We start from the raw sequence: 23,810 nt of genomic DNA, 5'->3' as shown, positions 1-23,810 counted from the left end.
ACACACTTAATGTTTTAAGATCTGTTGACGCCTTCTCTGTCTGTAATACATTCCTAATTTAAAGACAATATCCTTATACATTTATATATTACACATTAGAGGAATATATTTTCTTTCATTCTGACATTATAATTATTATAATAAATGTAAATTGACATGGTTTATATTTAATCTGTTTGCAACTGTTAAGTCATGAAGTTTCTATTTCTAACTTTCTGGCGTTAATTCCATGACCAACTGAAACCAAGATGAAAGTGTAGACCTGGAAGTGTGATCATTCGCCTTCCCTTTCTGTGGCCAAGGCAACTTCTCAGGAAGTAGGCGGTCCTCAGGAGGGACTGTGAGGGAGGAATGTCCACTTACACCTTCACTTGTCTAGCAAGTATCCAAACTGACTTGCTCCCTAACCACTAAGCAATGGATCTTCTTTTACCAACTGAGCACACACATATGGGCTCATCCCATCCCATCTAGAAGGCAGCTTTCAATGTTTAATTATTATAGCCACATGAACACCTCCTTCTAGCAGTTAAAACCCCTGACCTCTCCCACTTAGAAATAATAGACTCTGGTGGTTTTTAAATTTATTCTGACATGCACATTTTCCCATTTAGCCCTCAAAAAAACTGTGGAATAGAGAAAATGTTACACTCAGGCAGACCTAACTTAGAATAACCCACTTCCCCAGGGACCCCACTGGCTGATGGCAGGGGGGCTCCATTGATCCTTTCACCTGCCTGGACTGAACGTAGCCAACTGGAAAGGCGTTAAGCGGCTGGCAGGAGCTGCAGCATCGAACACCTCTGCCAGCACCTGCCAGGGGTAGTCGTGACCCCTCAGCCCACCTGCGCAGTTGCCTGTGCAGTTGCAGTTATGTCATCACTGAAAAGAAGGGTTAGGAAAACACGAACAGCTGACTGCTGGTTATCTTTCAAATTCCCTCCCTGGTAAAGAAAGCACAGCAGCTCAGTCGGGCAGAGACTATAGGCATAAACTAGGACTGAGCCAGCGAAACTGGGGCCTCTGGAGCCCACTGACCCTCAGAGCTCATGGCCCCCTGGATGGCCGTCAGGTCTGAAGGCTGAAGGCTCTTCATCCAACCTCCTTCCCTTGGACATGGGCCTTCAGGCGGCCCAGCAGCCTGGACTGCTTTTCTTCCCAGCATGACCCAAGCCTCTGCCCTCAATGACATCCCCACAGCTGTGGCCCTTCCAGGCCCAGAAGCCGGCCTGTGCTGCCTTCCCGTCCCCCACGTTGTCTGGAAACCACACCAGCCTTGTGCCTGCACTGAATTAATCCACGCAGTGCTCAGCCAGAAAAAGAGTGGATGGGGTTGCCTCCAGAAAAAATTACAGAAAGGCAAACTATACCCTTCCTTTGATAGGGTACAGAAAGTATTGAACAGTAATCACTTTAGATAAAGATTTGCCAAGCACAGAAAGAAGATTCAAAAGGAAAATGTACTAGCGAAATGGGAGAACCCTGAAAAATGAACCTAAAGGCAAGGCACCTGTGTACCCAAGCTCCTAACCCTGGGCAAGCCGCCTGAGCAGCTTCAGACCTAAACGCTGCATGCGGGGCAGTGCAGACGAACTCGCTCACGCTGGTCCTCAGCAGGCGCCAGATGAGCGAGTGAGGGCTGAGGTTCAGAGCAGACGGTGTTAAAACATAGGTAAAGGTTTATTTAAATCCTTTATTCCTAACTAAAACTTGAGTAAGACTAGCACGGCACGTAGAGCTAAGTATTTGGTTTTCTCGAAGGAGGGCAAGGTAAGTGTTCCCTGCTCCGAGAGGGACGGCTCCCCTGCAGTGCGGTGCACGGGGGCTGAGGGTCTCGGGCAAAGCCCAGGTCAGGGATCCCCACGTATTTAGTAACAGGACTGACTGCTTGCTTTGTTATTGTTGTCACATAAAAAGATATCCTGCGCCAAGCCCCCCAACATGATGACATATGTTGCCTGAAAAGATACAACATTGACGAAAAAGCCTCATCAATTTTAAATGAGGCACCTTCTGTTTCACAACAGCCTCAACACATATTTGAACAACAGAGGACACATGGGCACAAGACTCCTTATCCGGGGCACACACAAAGCTGGAGCACACGTGGATCTGGGGGCCCCCTTTACAAAGCTCTGTGCAACTCGGGAACTTTGGAAACTGCAACAAAGTGAAAATAGGCCAGCCTCTGCGTCAGATGGTGGCGTTCAAAGTCACGTCCTACCTCAAAAAAGCTGTATGATTGTGAGCAGGTTACATAAACTCTCTGTGCCTTACTTTCTGTATCTGTAAAGTGGGGGCAATACTCATTCCCTTAGAGGTTTACTGTGACGATTAACCGAGACAACATGAGCAAAGCACCTGGCATTCAGTAAGCACTCAACGCAGGTAAGCATCCTTCCTCTCCACATGAGAGTCACATTTAAATTCACGTTCAATGATAAAAACCCAAGAAAAGAGGGTCAATATGATTTTGAGTATTTTCTATCAAAGCAGTTATTAGATAAATCAAGGTATCTCTATTTCCTTTTTCTACTATATTAGTTTGGAAATTATGTTTTCTCTTGTTATTCTTTGGGCTGTTATCCTTAAATATTAGCCTAGATACACATGACCTAAGTCCATAGGTAACACATTCTTTCATGCTACTGTGCAATGTAAAGATTCCACAGTGTGGGGTCCAGACCCCTGGCTCACCAGTCTAAACAGCATGTCCTGCATCCCACCTGCCCTACATTTAGAGCTCACAACTGGTCATTATTTTTGTTATTTTATACAGTCTGTGCTTTTTTTTCTCCCCCAGTAGTCCTTTTCAGTAAAGATCTATACTTTCCACTTGGCTTGTCTGAAAACGTCTTTATTTTGCACTAACTCTTCAGTGGCTATCTGGGGAAAGAATTTCAGGTTGAAAGCTATTTTCTCTCAGTTATTTGAAAATGTTCTGTGTGAAGTGATCATTTTAAGCACAGGCTCTCTGTTCAGAATCCCTGGAGTCAGTCCTGGCTTTGCCAGTCCAGAGCTGTAAGACCTTGGCACATGACCCAAACTGTGGGCTCAACTTCCTCGCTGGTCATGTGGGGATATACTGAGTCTGTCTCATAAGGTCATTGTAAAGACTGAATGAGACAGCAAACTTAAAGCACTTGGAGCATAATGCCTTAAATAAGGTTAGCTGGTATTTTTATTATTGCTGTACTGTCTTCTGACTTTTACTGCCGCTGTTGAGAAGTCTGGTGATGTCTGATTTTTGTTCTTTTATATGTAAACTGCCTTTACTCCTGGTATCTTTGTTTTTGGTGTTTTTCAGATTCATGTCCATGTATCTAGCTGTGGCTTATTTTTATTTATGCTGCATAGACCTCATTGGGCTTCCTGAATCAGAATTTGTTTCCTTCTTTGAGATTAGAAAATTCTCAGCCATATTTCTTTGAACATTGCCTTTATTACCTAAGAACTCAACCTTCCATTTAGAAGGATCTTTGTTTTATGTTATCCAGTTTTTCTAGGGGTTGTTTTTTTTTTAATAGCAGGAAGGTTTTCAGTGTATGTGGATTACATCATTGACAGAAATAGAAGCCCTGGTCTGTGCATCTTGAAGTTTTTTAAATTTAACATTAAATTCAAAAATAATACCCAAGAACTCCTTTTAGAGCCTTAAATAATGTATTTAAACCATAGAATTTGAGTACATTGAATATAATGACATTATTCTTATAATAATCTGAGCTAATCATTGAAAACAAGGGCATGTTTGAATTTAAATTTCCTCTGACTGGCTGTCAAAAGAAGCTTGAAAACCTTATTGAGCCAGCATTCTTTTCCCAAAAACTTACCTGCCTGCAGAAACCCCTTACGAAGACCAGTGAGTAGAGGAAGATACACCCATGTGTCTCCCTACCAGCACCACTAGCCTGCTTGGTCTCTTAAGCATCATTATGGCATTCCATTAAATACAACAACACTAAATTTGTATATATATATATATATATATATATATATATATATATATATATCTTCAGACTACTTGATACCACTTTATGTACTTGCCAACACTTTCTTGCCTGAATTTTACTCAATTTTCCCTGTTTATTTTCTTTCAACTGAACTCTGGCTGAGAAAATGGGAATACATTTATTTCTAAGTTAAATTTTCCTGTAAAATCACATGCCTTAGGTTCTTCCATCTCCTACTTTGGTATTCTTTAAGTCTGGACTTCAGTGAAATCATTACATCATAAACGTGAGCTCCAAGAGGAGGGGTCTTGCTCTTACTCAGCCCTAATATCCTTAACCCTGTGGCATGCACTCAATAATATGTGTTGAAGGGATAAAAGAATCTTTAAGCTTTTCCAAATTAATTTCCCTTCCAAAGCTGGAGGGAAGTAGTAACATCCCAGTTTTAATAACATCCAGTAATCCAAGCTCTGCCTGAATACCTCGAGCTGAGAAGCCTATGGCATTCATCACTAGACCTGTCAGCCACTCCGCTTGGCTGCTGGTTTGCTCTGGGTTTTTTATTTGCATCACTCTGCAAATATTCATCACTCCACACCTATTCTACATGGGTCCCAGTTGATTCTTCTGCAATAATGCTCCCAAGATTATATCTGCATGATGACCTATAGACAGACCTCTCCTCACCTTGTAGTAGAAGGTTGTGGGTGGATGGGATCTAGGGCTGAGTCCTGGAAAACTTCAGGTTTCAGAAGTCCCCCAGTGGATTTGGAGGCAGTTGTTTCATGGGCCAGCACTTACCTGATACACTCTTCTGGCAATGATTTCCCCTCCAAATTTCTTGGCTTCTCAGTTAGATGTTTCTCATCCTCGTAACGGGTTCTGTAAGATGATGGCTTCCCAGTGTCCATTTCTGGACTTGGTCCAATCTCTACATTCCTTCTGAAAATAAGTCACACATACGAATGGATCCAACACTCCAGGTGTAATCCATCCATTGCAGAAATGAGGGACCAGATGGACACCACTTTTCCATCAGTGTGGCCCGGGCTTCTCCGTAGCCCGAAGTTTTGTCCCATTTTTAACTCAATGTCAGCTAGGTCTCCAGTTGTCTCTCATAGTTATAACACATGCAGTTGTGGGAAAAAAGATAGCAAACTAAATGCAGGTATTTATATTTGCTCTTTTTAAACCCTATATTGTTTTTTGGCAAATGTTCCAATATTAGAGAACTTTTTCATTTTCAGTATCCAGTGGAATTTTCCATTCAGCTTTTTGTGATTTTTAAATTTAATTCACATGCATTCTGTTCATTCATTTATTCACTCAACCAATACTTATTGAAAACTCATTAGATGTAAGTTATCAGCTAAGGCCTCATGTGGGACATGAATTTCTAGAAGACACAGTGACTGCTTGCAGGGACCCTGCACTCTCATAAGCAATTCTACTAAGTCTTCGTCTGCAGGACTGAGAACAAAAGCCACACAGGAACAGGGACCTGTGGCCCTATTACAGCTCCTTACCTCCATACCACGTCCCTAATCAGCTCTATTTGAAAACAGTCTTTCTTCATTTAGGAATCTACCTGCTGGCCTCTAGCCTCATATCCCCCCATTTCTCTACCTTATCAAAGACTATTTCTACAAGGAACTTCATCAGGATTTTAATATGAAATGAATTTAATGATTCTAATAGGGGATGAAAACATACGTAAGTGTTCCTCAATTCACTAGAAACAAGAAGGAAAATGAAGCAAATTGGTTTTGGTTCATCAGGAACTTAAGCTGGCACACAGTGTTCATTATTTCCTCTTGTAAATGTTCAGAAACCATCTGCTCCACCCAGCATGCCAGAAGCTACCAGGGACTGACTTGAAATTCACCAGTCTGCAGAGTCTCTGTTTTTCCCCTTTGTTCTGACTGTGAGTCCTTAAAGGTCCCTGGCAGGAGCTCTGGGAAATACTCTGGGATGCGCCTTGTCTGGAGCTGAAGCATCCGTTAGCCATGTGAAAGCCTGTTGGACTGTGCGGCTCTTTCCACCTCCCCTGCGTCTACCTCCCTTTATGTGACATTGAACTCTTCCCACCCAGAAGAGACTCTCTTTGGCAGAACGTAGACGAGTGATTCTGCTGACTTTCCTCCTTCTATTGCTTAAGAGCTTCTTCCTCACGGAAAGGTCTTAGACTTCTCGGACCCCTGACCCTCTGCTTACAGGTCTCTGTCTAGACTTTTTATCCCATTTACATAGGGCAGCTCCCCTCCATCCTTTGTATATTATTTCTCAAAGCTGAGTTCAAAGACCTTCCTTTGGACCCTTCTGTCTTCTTTAGATGTCTTTCCCTCTAGTTTTATTTGTGTTCTGAATCAGTTTATTCTTTCAAGCCTTCTATGGTTTATGGATAAATATATTCCCTTTAAGAGCCTACAGTTAGATCACTGAATCTTTTTAAAAATAAAGAGAACATAACACTTTAGAAAGTAAGGAAAATTGTGTACCAACAAGAGACTAAGTCGGGGTGGGGTGGGGGTGCCAAGGAAATAACTTGAAAAGGTTGTGGTCAGTGAGAAGGGATCATGCGCAAAATTTCTCATACAAGAACATCAAAAGCAGGAAGCCACTTCTGTTATCATCAGGGTATAAAAGGGGTATTTGGGGACAAAACCAAAGAAGAGCATGATTTTTCTTATACTTGCTCCAAAAACATCAAGAGCACACATACTTGCCGTAAAGTAAATCCAAACATTGCAGAACGGCACCAGGTTCACAAATGCCACGACCACCGCCCACAGACAGGCCACAGCAAGCAGTTCTGTGCGTATCGTCCCAAAGATGTTGGAAATCTTTGCTGCAGTCTTTACTGAATCTGAAAATTCAAATGAGGTTTTAAGGCAGAGAACTCAGAAGCGCCAGACTTAGTAATATTTGGCAAACAGGAAGTTCCAGACTAAAAATGACAAAATTGTTCCTAAATAAGCCATTCAGTGCTCAGGGCACCCTCCCAAGGTGAAATCGTAAAGCTGCCGCTCGTGGTGTTGCTGCAGAAGCCACCCTCCCTGGAGGACAGGGGCTAGCCGCTCAGCCCCGCCCAAAGCCGCCCACTGAGTGTGCCCCTTCCCCTGTGGGAGACGATTCCTCGTTCCTCACACATAAATAAAGCGGGACTCCACAAATGGGTGCAGATGCATGTGTACACACACATCCTCCTTCTTTTCATCCTTGAACCATGAGATTTCCTAAGTCACTCTGAATCTGTTGGTCATCCCATTTTGATGTGCACAGGCTGCCGTAACAAAGTGCCCCAGACTGGGGAGCTTAAACAACAGAAATGCATTGCCTCACAGTTCTGGAAAGCAGAGGTCTGAGATCGAGGTGCTGGCAGGGTGGGTTCCTTTGTTCAGGGGCCTGGAGGTAGAGATCTGCTCCTTGGCTTGTGGATGGTTCTCCTCACGTTCACAGGACGTTTTCCCTGTGTGCGGGTCTGTCTCCAAATATCCCCTTTTTACAAGGACTCCAGTTATCTTCCAGTAGGGGCCACCTTAATGACTTCATTTTTAACTTGGTAAAAACCTATCTCCAAAACTGGTCATATTCTGAGACACAAGAGATCAGGACCTCAGCATATGAATTGGGGTGGTGCAACTCAACCCGTACCACACCCCCACCTCTGGCATCCACCCCAAAAGTCACTTTAATCTGGAAGAAGCAGCTTTTCAGCATCGAAAGACAAAATCGGTTGAGAAGGACCACAGCTCCTGTTCATGCGGGAAGCCACGTCCCAGGTGACTGGGTATCTGTGAAAGGCCTTTTCCCAGGGGAGTGAGGGACACAGGGAGTGTGACAAGAAGGCAGAAAACTAGAAGAGGAACGAAGAACGCAGCAGAGAGAAGCGCCCCAGCGGAGAGTCTGTGGCTCTGGGGCTCAAGGACAAGTGTCTCCTCATTTCCTGTGTGGACCCTGCGGCCCACCCAGTGGGGCCTGTGGAGGTCAGGAAAGGAGCTGCCCAGCCCTGCCTTACCCTTAGGACCTTCTGAAATTGAAAGCTTTCCCAAGCTTGGGTTAGCAGTTTCTTTGGCAGGTATCTTCTGGACAGTTTTTCCTTCAGACCCCGCAGAGTATCTTGTCTCTGATAACAAAGTTTCGAGGCTTGTAAATAGCTACACATTTTTTATTTCCTAAATCCTGAATTATTGAATCTTATCAATTCCTAAATTATTTAGGTAGCCACCATGAGGAGAGACGTGGCTCTGTGTTGCCTGTCCAGGGAGAGTTTTTCAATGTTGGCCTTGGAGAGCTTATAACCACACCTTCTCAGGAAGGAGCTGCTACATTATAAAAGAGAGCATTTTAAATGCTTGGCTTGGTATTATTATTTACAAGGTTTTAGAATTTGCATCTCCACATTTTTAAAAATAGCCTTTCTATCTCTTAGAAAGCCCTGATCTACCCTGGGCTTGCAACCTGCAAGAGAATGTCAGGCCTAAGAATGCCTTATCATTTTCTGTACATTGTTCCTTTGAGGTTACATAAGTCATTAATTTTGCTTTTTTCCCAGGAAAAGGGCCACTTTCTAATATGTAATTTCTCAAGCTGTAGTTCCTGGTTCTCTTTCACCTGCCGGTGTAGAAAAGCTTCCATTATGATTTGGATAAACTTGTCAAGGGAATTAAGTCAGTGCTGGAAATGAGTGTGTTACTGTGCATATACAGAAACCTGCCTGTGTGTGAGGGAAGCCCAGCCATCCTCACACAGCAGGGCGTCGGAGCTCCCCACGCAGAGAGGGTGGCTTAGGGAATAAAACCGTCAGTTTATACTCTACTCGTTGGGGTCCAGAGCCATTCATGATTCAATTTTCTATAGTCTCAACTCAAGGCTTTCTCTGTTACTGAGCGTATGCCCTCTGTCATGTGCAAACAGGCCGGCCATTCGCCCAAGGACCAGTTTTTCCATGTATACGGTTTTCCCATATTTTCCACTGAAGAGTTCTTCTGACCTTTCACCCAAACTTAAAATAAACATGGTCATCAACTGGCTGTGAAGTTTTTCCTATTTTGTGTTTTCAGGATAAATGTATACATAATACACCTAAACCATACTCAAATTCAAAATGAAGCAAAATTATCATCCCTCCATTTCTCACCAATAGGTTTCCTCTCCCACCTCCTCTGCTTCCCTCCCCCACTGCCCCCTCTCCTCCTGGTCCAGAGCATTTCCAGGAGGGAAATGGAGGCCAAAGAAATGGTGCTGTGAGGAGAGACACGCCATCCCCTTTACCTCCTCTCCCTACAAAATGCACACCCACAGCCACCAGCTTTTGAGGGACTTTGAAGGAACTAAATTGTTTGAAAGGAAAGTTAAGACCAACTCCCTGAGCAAGCAGTTACCCTACCCATCTCCACCTTTTGTCAAATCCAGAGTGACCTCCTCTGGCCCCATGGACGTTCGTGGTTGTGCATTGAAGACAGCACAGCTGTGTGTTCCTCCACCCCCGTTCTGCGGGTCAGGGCAGGCAGAGGGCGTGGTGAATCGGGCCTGGCCATGGGCGCGGGCTCGTCAGGCGTGGGAAAGCATGGAAGATGGAGTTGAGAATGTGTGAGCCAGTGACTCCAACGTCTGACCGGGAAATTTGCCCGAAGTGAGGAGAGAGGAGAGGCTGAGAGAGGCAGGGAGAGGAGCCGTGAAAGGGAGTGAGCCCAGTGAATCCGAAGGGTCCCAGGACTAGCAGGGCTCAGGCACAAGACAGAAGTGAATGGAAAGCCAGGAGGTGCTGGGCAGAGCTTGGGGAGCCCACAGCTGAGATGTGGGGTTGCAGTTACTGGTAATGACCAAGCCCAGGGCAACTCGAGAAGGTCCCAGTGGGACTATCTGTGACGATGGAAATGTCCCGTCTGCTCTAGCCAATGTGGCAGCTGCTAGCCCTGGGCACTGAAACATGGCTAGTGCAACGAAGGAACCAAATCTTGGCTTCTTCTTAATTTTAACTGATTTACATGTAAATAGCCACATGTGACCAGTAGCTGCCGTACTGGACAGCACAGGTCTAGGACATCATGGAACTGAGAGTGAGGAGTTTGGGGCACACACACGGCTATTGGCAAAGAGGGATTCATGTTACTAGAAAGTTTTTTGTTAGATGAATCAGTTACACGTATTGAAATCATAAGGTTAAGGCTGGAGTGGCAATGGAGACTGTCAGCAGAGGCAAAATCATAGAGAAATGAGAGGAAGTGACCCGTGAGCCACCAGCAGATGGTCGCAGTGAGGAGGAGACAGGGAAACATCCTGCGGGCGTGAGACTCGGAGCCGAGGAGTTTAGGGAGGTCTGGAAGGGTGACAGGAGCTGAGGGACTCTGCCCCCCTCTGGTCCCACAGAGAGCAGTCCAGAGGGGGCCACGGAATGGCTTACGGCATTGGGAGGAATGGAAATGCAGAAGATACAGGGATTTCAGACCCCCTGGGAGCTAGGAATGACCCGGTGGTCAAGGGCACGTCGTGATGACAGGCTAAATGGACCAGAAGACACATGGAGATGAGTCACAGTGGACACAGGCCAGCGCTCAAACAGTGGGTGTTCGAGGGGGAAAGAGGTCAATGATCCAGGTACCCTGCACCCTGTGCAGGTGGAGGCAGGGGCACTGGAAGAGGGCACCTTCCAAGGCGCCCTGTTCAGCTGCTGAAACCCGTCCTGAAGGATCATAGAGACCAGGAGAAGTGTGCTCCCCTCCCGGGTCAGGAAGACCCCATTTCAACCACTCAGGGTTCACTCTTGACCTTGTCAGTGGGTGGGAAGGAGTCAAGAAGCCACGAAAGATGAATCTCAGGTGGGAAAACACTAGAATAAAGGTGCCCTTCTCCCTACATTAACTTACAAATGCAGTGCAATGGCAATGAACATTCCAGGTGACTGTTTCACTCAATGAGCTTATTTAAAATGTATATGGAGAGAGAAACATCTGTAATTGTTAAGTGAACTTTTAAAAAGCGAAGTGAAGTAGTGGGCTTGTCCAAGTAGACATTACGACACACCTCAAAGTAATGGTAATAAAAAAAGTGTGCCATTAGCATGAAAGTAGCAAGTATGCAAGGAGACAGAATAGAGAATGCCAAGCGACCTGTGTCTGTATGGGAATTTTAATATACGGTAAAGGTGATAGTAAAACCAGTTTAGAAAGAGCAGATTGCCTAGTGGGGAAATTGTAGTATAGCAGGGAAAATAAAACTGAATCTCTACCTAACACATAAATAGTGTGAGCTCCAGATGGACTTAATATCTACATGAGAAAGGCAAAACTAGGAAGTTAACAGAAAGAAATAGAAGAGAATATTTTTATGATTTTTAGGCAGGGCAGGTGCACAGAACTTCAAGTGTACAGGAAAACTAAAAAGTATGTCTACATAAAAATGAAGAACTTTTTTTCAAAGTCCACCACAAAGATAGTGATGGGAGATTTTGCAATGAGTGAAACCAACCAGGTATCAAAAATGTAGAACAAGAAACGTCTGCAAGCCAACAAGAAAACTTCAACCCCACTAGGAAAATGGGGAAAGGAATTTACAGGGAAGGCTATAAAAGGTGACCGGCATTGGAAGAAATGTTTAAAATCATGACTAGCCAGAGAAATGCAAATTAACACCACAGAAACCACTTTACACCCATTAACCTGGAACAAATCCAAATGCTGGCTGATGCCAGGTATTGGCATGGCAATGGGGATGCTGGAACCCTTGAGCCAGCTCTGCTCATGGGAGCAAGGGCTGGGGACCATTCTAGAACACAGGCTGGCCCATCTGGCCAAAATAAGTTAAATCACTAAGACCCAGCAATTCTGATCCCAGGTATAAAAATTCTTACACATACTCCTAGAATATTTATTGCAATAAGCCAATCACAGAAAGACAAACATCGTGCGATCCCACTTACATGAGGTCCCTGCAGTGGTCAGAATTACAGAGACAGAAAGCAGAATGGTGGCTGCCAGGGTCTGAGGGGAGGGGAATGGAAAGTTAGTGTTCAATGGGGACAGAGTTTCACTTGGGGGAGATGGGAACGTTCTAGAAATGGCCCATGGTGATGTTTGCACGACAATGTGAACATACTTAGCACCGTTGGACTGCACACTCACAAAGGGCAAGGTGGTCAATTTTATGCTATGTGTATTTCACCAAAACAAAAAATGAAAAAAGAACTTTTAAAAATAGCAAACTTGAATATTTTGAATTCAAATTATGTTAATGTATCCTTTTGAAGAAGAAGATAATTACTGCTGCTCTATTTGCAGCGGCAAGAAGTGGGAAGCGCCCCGACGTCAGCACCGGGAGAGCAGATGGGACATTTGCTCCAGGAGGCCCACGGGCAGCAGGCGTGCCGAGAAGCCACAGACGGCACGTAAACCTGATGCAGATAAATCTTAGGCATGTTGTTCACTGAAAAAAATAAGAAACAGATTTGTCAGTAATTTTAAGCCTTTTTTTAAAGTTACCTACAAAACAATGATGCCCACTTTGTAAGAACATATAACAAAACAACATATATGAAATCCAATGCTGGGGGTGGGGAGGGAAGGAGAGGGCGGCGGTTCAGAGCAGTGGCTGAGGCACGGCCAGCTGGTCCACCTGGGCACCAATATGGCTAAGCTGGTCAGCTATAGATCTCACTGCAATGATCTCCTGACATTGCAGGGAAATCAAATGAGAGAATGGTGCTAAAGAGCGATTATTGTTGCTATTATAAAACGGAATTAAAGAATCAAAAGAAGGGTTGTTGCATGAACCAGCATTGAAAATGTGCCAAGAACTGGGGAGTGTGACTAAGTCAATCTTCTGAGGATGCAGTCCAAGCTGGAATGAAAGGGAGACAGGGAGGGGGCAGGAGGGAGGGGAGGGGAGAGAGGGCAGGAGAAGAGACAGGGGGAGGCATGGGGAGGGGAGCACCTCTCCAGCACCTGCAGCAAACTGTAACTTTATCATATGCTGGGGGCAAACCATTGAACCTCCTTTAATCCCCTGAACTTCTCTTGACTGCTCTTCCCCTCTGAAGGTGGAATCACAGCGTTATTGTTTTCTTCTGGTTTTTCACATTGTTGGCTTCAATTCCTGGGAAATTTGCAGCAAGTACGTATAGCCAGGGAAGGATCTGGGTCACCAGGGGGATTTGCACTCTCCAGTGGTCCTAGTTCACATCAGTAATCCTCTTCTACTGACCGGGGCTGCCTCACAGAAGCACCCACCCTTTCTCAGACCAGATACACCTCTCTCCCCCTGGGGGTCCAGCAGAGGGAGAAGCACTTGGGCTGCAACCAGTCCTGACCTTCTCTTGTCCCCAGGAAGTTTGCTGTGTCAGGAGGGACGCTGTCTGGCTGTGGGGTGGTGGGGGAAGATAAGGCAGTCCTCCCGTAGCAGACGGGAGTGTGCCGGCCACACGCCATCCCCCCACACCTGCTGTCTGCTCTGTACAGTTCCGCTCCCATCATGCCCCAGCCCTGAGGGACCCCCTGCACTCGCTCCTCCATGCCACCCATCCACCCACACCCTGCCTGTGCCCCTCGCCCTCTCCCCATCAGCCCTCCTGAAGGGCTCATGGCCCTCACACCCTCCAGCTCTGCCACACACAGCTGGTTTGCTCACCCTCCAACCCCCTGCCCCCTTCTCCCTCCTGCTGGGCCCCCTACTCAGACTTCAGGGTGGGCTCAGCTGTTACCTCCTCCAAGAGAGCCTTTCTTGACAGCCCTGCACACACCCACGCTCCCAGGCCAGGAAGGCCCCCTCCTGTGTATCCCCTAGACCCTTCCTTCTCACTGTGCAAGTCCTGCCCCACCTTCCCAACAGACTGGGAACTGGGAGCTCCCAGAGCTGCAGGAATCATGCCCAGAGCCCATGGACACACTCAATGCTCCGTACACAGCTGCTGAGCACTGGACGATGAGCCGGGCTGGGCAGGCCAAGAAAGAGTCAGGAGAGCATGAGGGGGACTTGGAGAAAGAATGGGGGCAGCTGCTGTTTGGATGCAGAGAAGGAAAGAGACCTTCCAAGAGCCCAGGAAGTGGGGCACAGGGCTGAGTCTGTGACTAAGTGGGCATGGGTGTGGATGTGGATGTGGGTGGGTGGCTGTGTGCACACTCACGGGGGTGCTCTTCATAGGGGAGTGCTGCCTGAAAATACAGGCTCAAGTAGAAAGTTTGTGTTGGTCCCTAGTGGGAGATAAATCAGGGGACACAGGTTGAGGCCAGACTAAGAGAGCTTACACTTGACCTCTGAATGCCCGCCCAGTAGGTTTCAGAACAATAAAGTACCATGTGTTGGCGGAAGTAGATAGAGAGGTCTGGAGGACACAAGATGCCATCAAGGCAGCCCGCCCTTGACATTGTGGGGGGAATCAAGGGAGCAAGTGGGGGCCAGGCTCGTGGCCTGCACCCCTTCTCTTCCACTTGCAGCCCCATCTCCTATCAGCCTCCAGATTCAAGCAGCCTCCCAGCCCCCTCGGGTCTAAGGTGGACACTCTAAGAGCACAGTCTGCCTTCAAGAGGATGGGCCCAGGAAGAGCTCAGGCCTGGTCTGGAAGCGGCCCTGGGACCCCTGGCTTGAGGCATGCTCAGTGGTGACACCCCAGACTGCCCAGAACTCGGGAAGTTGAACTTGAATCACTCACCACTACCCTGGCTAGAATATGTTGGCTTTGAGGAGAGTTTCTGCTCAGACAGCACACGTCCGGAAATTCCTCTGAAAACCCCTGGGATAAACAGATGGGTGGGAAAATGGGTGCTATACTTTACGGAACACAACTGTGATGTGGAATCCAGTCCCAGATCAAGCCACGCCGTAAGTAAAAGGGATAGAGAAGAAATGGGATGCAGGAAGCCGAAATGAGCCCAGACTGCCCAGGGGCCAACCGATGAGAACAGAGGCCATCCTGAAAGCTACTCCAGGAGCCAGGAAATAACCCTTTAGCCCCTGGATTGCTGCCCTCCAGGAAGAACAAGCACAGGTCACATCCCTTGACCAAGAGGCAATTTCAATTATTCACATGATAGTAAGCCCAGAATCTTACTAGGAGGATTCAGGGTGAGCTGTTCAGGATATGGACATGTCTGCAGCCTTACCTGAAAATCCCATGGACTACAGTGTTTTCCACAAGTTTTTTTACCCTTTGCCAAAGCCAGTGGATGCCAGAAGTCTGTCAGTGGAGGTACAGTGGCTATTACTAGGATCTGTGTCAATATGAGGTCATTTCAGATGAGGCTGAATGACCAGCTGCCTATTACTGAAGAGAATATTCTTGAATATTATTCTACAGAAGCAAGTGTGCCACCACGATCTGACCAAGAACCCAAAGATAAAGAGACTGTGTCAGCAACCTTCCCATGCGCCTCCCCGACACCCCCTCCCCATCTTCTCCCCCCTGTGTTCTGCCCTGGGGAGATTATATTCGTGGGGCCTGGGTTGACCACGCACATAACCCTGGTGACAGACAAGCGCCCTTGCTTTCTGGTTTCAAACCAATCCAGCAAAGGGGAGCCCCAGCAGCAAACTGGAGGGAAGATCGGTTAAATCCTGGCGATTTTCCCCTGGGCTGCCTCCTTCAGGGCGACTTTGTTCACTGCTGCTGCCGGAGCAGAGGCCGTCTCTAGAGATGCTCTCTCTCCTTCTAGACCCCTTGAGCCACTTCCTCTTTCACATCCTTTGATCCTATGAAGTGGCTCATCCCTCCCTCCTGATCATATTACTGTGCTCACTCTGAAGGGCCCTCTACACCCCACCTACACCCCTTTGTACCTAGTGCTTTTATTAAGCCTTTCCTCAATTTCCCTAATTTGAGTGTGCTCTTTACTTCCTGTTGGGACCCTGACTGATTCTGGTGCCCTCTCATATGATAAGATCCAGCTCTCTATGATTCTATGCCTGGGCCCTTCTATGGGCTGACTTTATGACTTCATTTTAAGAAATAGCTATATCCCCGATTGTTTTCAGAGTATGTACTGTGCTGGAGTCTTTTTTCAGTTCTCAAGAGTTTTTAAGTTAAAGTTTCTTTATTGAACATTTACTATATTCCAAGTACAGCAACAAACACTCCAAATGCATTTTCTTATTAATTCACACAACCCTGATAAAGTATATTGCCATCCTCATTTTATAGATGAGGACTCTAAGGCTCTTGCCAAGATCACCCAGTTTAGTCAGATTTTCAGTCTTAGCCGTGCTAACTCTGCGCCAGCCACTTGCAGCTCCTAGATCATCAGAGTATGGAGAATGAGCCCACACTTACCTAGACTTCTGAGATTACTTGCCTCCGTTGATGTAGTAAACTAAAGAGGGTCTCCCCAGAATTCACGTCCACCCAGAACCTCAGAAAGTTAGTTTATTTGGAAACAGAGTCTTTTGCAGATGGCATTAAGTTAAAGATCTCGAGATGAGAGCATCCTAGAGGCAGGGGAACCCTAAATCCAAGGGCTGGTGTCCTTACAAGAGGAGAGGACATACAGAGACCTAGAAGGGAAGGTCAGTGAAAATGAGGACAAAAGTTAGAGGGACACGGCCTCCAGCCAACAATGCCTGGAGCCGCCAGAAGCTGGAGGAAAGAAGGGAGGATTCTTCCCTAGACTTTCAGAGGGAGCACAGCCCTGGTGACACCTTGACTTCGGGCTTCTGGCCTCCAGAACCATCAAAGAATATGCTTTTGCTGTTTTAAGTTTGTGGTAATTTGTTATCTAGTAAACTAATATGGTGACTTAGAAGCGGAGACATGAGCCATCATGGAAACACCTCATAACCTGAAGCATATCATGAATCTGAACGAATCATACAATATGAGGAAAACTTTGAAGATTATGGTTTGTTAACCCATCTGACAAGAGAGAGTCTGGCCCAATGTCTCCTGACTGGTCTTAATTGGCATTCCTTAGGTTTTCCCCAGAGCTTCAAGGGAAAAAGAAAGGTATATTGAATGCTATTTCCTCCGCACCTATCCTTTGGGATTTTCAACCAAGCAGTTGTCTTAGCAGAAAACTCAGGAGCTGGATCAAGCAGAGCATGCCTTACTAATTGGGACCAAAGTCCCACGTCACAGGACATTCAATAAACCAGGAAAAGCACTGTGTCACTTCCATAGGAGACACCTGCAGAGCCATGTTCCTGCAGTGAGTGGATGACCGCAGATCTGGAAGCATTTCTGGGAGCAGTAGGGTGGAGATATTTGGGTTAGACTTCCTGGAATTTCCCCGGGGCCATAAAATGAGGGAAGCAGCTACCATCCTGCAAGGACCCAATTGCTTCTCCAATCATAAGACCTCTACACCCGGCACCAAAAAGCAAAATCAACCCAAGGAAAGGGTACTTCTTTGCTAGTTAAAGACTGCTGACCCCAGAAGCCAAAAAGTACACGTATAATCTAATTCTATAAACCTTTCCAACTTCTGCATGAAGGAAAATACACCACATCAGAACCAAAGTCAAAAGACAAATGAGAAATGATTAAGTATGGCATATGCAGACAAAAGCTTATTTCTTCATTATACGAAGAACTCTCACAAGTCAGTAAGGAGCCACCCAAGGGGGGGAAAACAGGATTCAAATAAGAAGTTCACATGAAAGCACAGGAAAAGAGTCTCAAACTGGCTCATATTTAGAGAAACTAAGACAAAAATAATAAAAATGAGTTTCTTTCAACATTGGCAAAAATTTTAATCTTAGTTATGGGAAACAGGCATTCTTATGCACCGTGGGCTGGAGTGTAAGTAGAGTATCTGGGGAAGAATTCAGCAACATGTCTAAAATATACAAACTGATGCAGTTTACATTCTTTAAATGTTTAAAAATTTGCCTTATGGATATTTGCATAAATATGCAATCATGACTATACAGCAATGCTCATGATAGCACTGTTTATAAAAGCAAATTAGTAGGAACTACCCCAAAGTCTACAGCATAAACCTACTTAAGTCAGTATAGTAATACTATATGGTTTTTCAAAAGAACACCAAAAAATCTGTATGTGATGATATGGAAAGATTGCTTGTATATTTTAGGTAGAAAAAAAAAAGTCAGAATAGAAGATATAATCCACATGAAACTGTATTTCCTATACTATACTACAGTCCACTTACCACTCTACAACTTGCTTTGTCACATGTAGGAAATATATATTCGAATTCTAGAAGAATATACAAAAGCTATATTAATAGTTGTTATTAATTATTACTAAATTACTAATAATTAACATTATTAAATGGCTACTTCTAAAGACTGGGCAAAGGATAAGCAAAAGAAAGGGAATGTTTGCTTTCTCTTCTCTTTAAATTTTTTTACCATGAGTATAATTATAGTTATAATTTTTTAAAAAGATGATGCTGACATTGGAGAACTTTTTGCCTTCAAGAAAGTTATTGATCTTCTTTGGGTTGTCATTATAGGTTGGTACCAGTAACTGGGTCTTTTTGGAGTGCGGTAAGATTTGCCCCTGCCCTATAGCTTCTACTGCTGTATTACTGAGACAGAAACAGCAAGAGGGAAAGACAGAGACAGGCAAAGAGATGGAGGCAGAGGACTGCAAACACCTGTCCAGCCCCAGCCAGCTTTGCAGAGGTCCTGGGGGTCCGTCCCATCACGGGACCTCTGAAGGTGCTCAGAGCTAACAGCGCATAGCACAGGTGGGCACTTCTCCAAGTTTGCGGCCCTCATGGATGTAGGAGGCAGTGCCCTTGTGCCTACTGCCTGCAGTCCCACAACTCCCACCCCACCCAGTGCCCGCCCCACAGGAACTCAGCTTCTTCGGACCCACTATAGCCTTAAGGCCTTTAGCAGCCCCAGATCCCATTAGGAAGCACTTATGCCTAATTTGAGCTGAGGGCTTTGGAGCCACCATGAGCCATGCCAGGCACTTGCGGTATGTTTTCATATAATCTGGACATCACCCCTGTAGGTTACATACTCTCCTGATGACACAGTGGCCACCCAAGGCCACACAGCCATAAAGCAGAAGGGCATGGAGCCCTAGACTTGTGATTCACACACAGCCCATGCAAGATCCTGCCCCTGTGATTGCAGTCACTCGAGCCAAGTGGAAGACAAGGTCAGACCTTTAACTGCTTTCATTCTTGAGATGAAAATCCATAGGATACTCTGCTGTCAGACACTTGCAGCCACAGCTCAAGGCCCCAGAGGTGGACACGGGCCTGGAGCCCGATCTGTAATCCCTGCCCTGGAAATTCCCTTTGACGTTCCCCTCCCCCTGGCCTACACCCCAGGCTGGCAGATGCTTAAGGAACACTGTTCACCTCCAGATATTTTGTCCTTATTCTCCCCTGCTGGAAAAAAGCGCACCCTTCCCCTGGCCAGGGCAGGCTGCTCATACAGAGTGCAATGGCTTTCCAACCCCACAGCAAGTCCTACAATGATCTGTAAAGTCCAAAAGTTGAAGTCAGCATCTTGAATAACTTCAAGCACAAACCAAGCATTAGGCTGCCCTTCACTGTACCCTCCTTGCCCCCACCACATTCTATATTGCAGCTTCCAGAGAAATATGACATGACAGGGGAACTCGGCCAAGACTGAGTCATCAGCACGTGCCAGTGTTACACACAGAGGTGAACCCTTAATGTCACGGTGCTAGGCACATACATAGATTCTCTCTCTCCATACTCACAACATTCTGAAGGGTAGTATTATTTTTATCCCCAATTTAGAATTGCCCAAAAGGATGTTTAATAATGCACTCAAAACTCCACGTCTGGAAAATAAGAAAGCCAGGATTCAACCACAAAGCCTAACATTTTACCACTGTAACCTCTGACACAGCTATGATAAACCTCCGACACACATCAAAATGAACGGACACAAGACCCAGTTTTACTGTCACAGAAACTTCCATACTAAGCACTCCTCTTTCTCAAATTCAAAATTAAGCCTCTTTTCAGGTTCAATGCTTCCCATCTCAAAAGTTTTATTACCTTTGGATCTATTTTCTCTTGAATTATTAACACACTGATTATCTGACAATAAACTCCCTAAATAATATGAGTAAAGGAGACAAGCTTGGAAATAAGGCGTCATGAAAAAGGTGTTACCCTTCATCCCACCTCATTTCTCAGTAGAAAACTGATGGTGAAACCAACCAGCAGCTAATGGGAAGCATAATATTCCAATAGTGGGAGTTATTGCAAAAAAAACTGCAGAAAGGGTGGCTTTCGAGCTGCTATTAGATGTTGAGGATGGCTTTGGTTACTGGGCACTTTGCACACAAAATGAGAAAAATTCAAAGAACATGTCCCAACTATGTGAATGAGCATGGCATGCGGGACACTTCGAACAAAGCAATGAGACCTTTTAGGAGGGGGTCTAAATTCCACGGGCACCTTCATCAGTTTGCAGCAGCATTTCTCAATCATCTTTTCATAAAATAATTAATGATGTAAAGATTAAGACTCACATTTTTCCCTCGTGGGTCATGGGGCTGAGGTGTGTAGTGGCCACTGTCACAACTGGTGGCTTTCCTCAGCCCACTTGCCCAGTTGTGCACAAGAAAGGCTCTGTTATAGGAATTAGCCTCCAGCCTGAGGGCCTTGAGCTCTGAGAGGCACTTCACGGTGGCAATGCTGTTGCCATAGTTACCAGGCCCTCTGCAGTCCATTTCTGCACCTCACCACAAAAACCTCCCGGGAATAATAACTGAAAGTGGGCCCACATGCTAGTTAGCTAGCCTGGATTATTAGTTGTTGATGTCAAATATTTTTTTAAAAAAGCTATTTTGGAAAAAGAAATACATCAGTGAGATTTTGGAAAGCCACCTGCAATAGCTAAGCCATTTGGATTTTTAAACTAAGCACACAGTCCACCAGGGAAAAATACAGTGCTTTCCAGATTACAGGTATTGCTTGAAAACAGACAGTTTTCTTGGTTTTTATTCACTTGGTTTCTGTTGGTTTTATTCCTAGATTAAAAACCATCTTGACCCTCTGACCCCGGAGAATAATACTTCTCGGTTCTGGGATTCGAGGGCACTGTGAACGCGTGGGGTCTTGCCAACACAGACAGGCGCCCAGCTTGGTTTGGTAAATGGAAATTATGTCTTTACATAAATGTCTTTATGTTATGTCTCTTTCATGTGTTGGTGGGAACTCATGATGAGTTATTTCAATAAGGATATAAACATGCCTCTTCAAGCATGTATTACTGATACAGTAAGGTAAAAATAGTAGCAACTAACTAAAAACCATAAGGTATATTTTGCAGGCATAACTTCTTTCCCAGAGAAGAGAATTATTTAAGGTGAAGCACAGATGTAGCACACTGGGCCCTAGAGGAAAGCAAAAGTGCGGGAGGTGCCAGTGGGTGGAGGGGAGGGGTGCACAGTCGGCGTCACCTGAGTAGCCCCAGCACCCCCCTGGAGCACCAAGCTCGACAAGCACAGTACATGCAGAAGGAAGAGGCCAGCTCCATGTGGCCTCCAGGGTCTCAGCTGTCATTCTGTAGGTAAGGTCAACTCAACCTACATAAAGATCAAATGACACCGGGGTAGTTATTATTTACCTCAGAATTTTACAAGATCTAAAAGGCCTGAGGGCAATTGAACCATGCCAAGAGGGAAAATTGTGTACCTTTTTCTGCCCAATTAAGATTCAAAGATAAGTGGCAATCAAGGAGCTGTATCATAGCAGTTAAGAGCACCAGCTTTAAAGTCAGGCAGAGCTGGGGTCAAATCCCAGCACGCTGGTGGCCTTGAGGACTTAGGCGAGCCACGTGATGCTCCTGAGAGTCAAAGTGGGGATGATGATAGCACTTTATGCCTTGATGAGATACTGCAGGAAAAGTGCATGACACAGGCTTGAGACATAGGAAATATTCAATATGTGGTAGCTATAGTAATAATGTGAGAGAGGAAGGGATGGAGCCAGAGAAGGGAGGGAAGGAGGAACCCTGAGCAGGAGGAAGAGAGGGGGAGGAGGGACAGAGGATCAGAAAGGGGCGTGGCAGGGTACCCACAGCGCTCCCCAGGACCTGCTGGGTGCGCACAGGAACAGAGAAGAGCAGCTGAGGCTTTTAGGAAGGAGTGACCTGACTCCGACATGAGTATATTCATGACCCTCAAAAGATCTCTTTAAGTTCCAGAATTTACTATTTGGCCTGCCTTCCAGACCACATAGGTTCACTTTTTTGCCTACAACTGACCCAAGGAAAGGATCCCCCCAGCTCCCTCCCACTTACCCAGGTGGACCACAGAGGAGACAACGAGGCTCCTGCCTGAGGCAGCCTCCAAGGCCCTCGGGCCACCTGCCATTCTCCCTTCTCGTTCTCTGCAAGCACTCGTGTTTCTGCACCCATTCTCCAGAGCAAAGTCAGGAAGGGGGCCTCAGAGGATGGGTTGTTAATCAGAATTACCAGAGTCCACCAAACCACCTTCCACATCCTAAAATTGGGTATTGGCTGAACTTGTAGCTGCCCGACACACAGGTCACATGCTGCCATTGGCAACATGTGTCAGCTTCAGGCCTGGGCCCAGGATGCGGGGGTGGACCGTACGGGCGAAATGAGGTTTGGCAAACAACGCTGCCCGGATCTCGTAATCTTCTGCTGAGGCATTTCACGAGAGTATTTTAAGCTAAGAATCAGGGTTATTTCCCTGATTCCAAGAGCAGAAGCTTGGCATTTTAGGAATTTGGAATGGCAGATCCAGCCCAGAGCACACACGTGTGTGTGTGTGTGTGTGTGTGTGTGTGTGTGTGTGTGTGTGTGTGAGCTAAGCACTCAAAATACTATTTACAGGTTGTTAGAGGCCCACTCTCACTTTCACATACACCAAACCTTTTAGACAATAAAGATCAATATGGGCCAGGCTAATAAAGAACAGCATGCGTTCACAGCCCCCAGCACAGCCTCTCAAGCAGGTGTGCAGGCAGGCACAGTGGCAATGCCTGGGGGCTGCCAAAGTTGTGTGAGGAGCTCATAAGCTTCAAGCTTTTCAAGGTGCCCCTGAAACAAGAGACACTCACCTACTGAGAGGTGTCCCTGAGAGCACCATGAGACCACCGTCCCTGGCATCTCCCAGGCTCTGCACCACGTCTTCTCACCCAAGGCTCCTGTAGCCCTGGCTTGTTCTACCTGCCAGTTGTTGCTGCTTTTCAGGCCCGGCTCCTCGATGCTTGGGCACCCCAAGTGCTGGGAGCCTCTTCATCCACAGCCTCCGTGCCATCCAGCACGACTCCCAGCTGCCTGTGTGTTCCCAGAATAAGGTAGTCCAGTATTATCATGAGGCACAAGGTCTGAGATCTAGTGCTACTTACCCTTCAGACATATTAATCATGGCTTGTTTTCTGTATTCTGTGGCTTTGACATCTGCAGCCCCTCCCAGGGCCAGTCAGTCCCTACAGATAGTAAAAGACTTTGCAATCGAGTGCAAACCAGCCAGTCCAGAGCTCACAGCCCTGATCACTTCCTGTCATACCCCTGGCCGTTGTCCCCTAATCACCCCAGGGCCACATCCCAGACCATCAGGGACAGTGCGCGTACCCCAGAGCCTGCTAACATTATACACACCAGCCCACCCCAAGCCTGCTCCCCCTGCCTCAGCTATTCTTTCCCATGAGAACCACAATAAAGGCTCCTGCACACATTTCCTATTTTCAGAACCCATAAAATTTACTGGTTTAAACTGTCCAATCCTGTGGTTTCAATTGTATTTGGAGTTGTGCAAACATCCCACTATCTACTTCCAGAACATTTTCTTCATCCACAACACCCTCTTCTCCACAAAGACACAACCATTAGTGGTCACTCACTGCTGCACCACTCCCCAGCTCCTGGCAACCACTCACCTACTTCCCTTCCCTGAACTCGCATTTTCTGGACATTTCTTATAAATAATATGTGGCC

The 23,810-nt window shown here is 46.1% G+C and overlaps 1 long non-coding RNA gene across 1 annotated transcript in view; it reads right to left on the bottom strand.

The window, feature by feature from the left end:
* Positions 1–23,289, bottom strand: part of LOC130678839 (uncharacterized) — a 30,616-nt gene extending 7,327 nt beyond the window's left edge. The window contains exon 1 of the long non-coding RNA XR_005027502.2: positions 22,931–23,289. This is a non-coding gene — a long non-coding RNA (uncharacterized LOC130678839). The remainder of the gene's footprint in view (positions 1–22,930) is intronic.
* Between the last annotated feature and the right edge of the window lie 521 nt (positions 23,290–23,810).

Source organism: Manis pentadactyla, chromosome 1, assembly GCF_030020395.1.
Source record: "Manis pentadactyla isolate mManPen7 chromosome 1, mManPen7.hap1, whole genome shotgun sequence".
Lineage (NCBI taxonomy): Eukaryota > Metazoa > Chordata > Mammalia > Pholidota > Manidae > Manis > Manis pentadactyla.
This window is presented reverse-complemented; position numbering and strand designations above follow the sequence as displayed.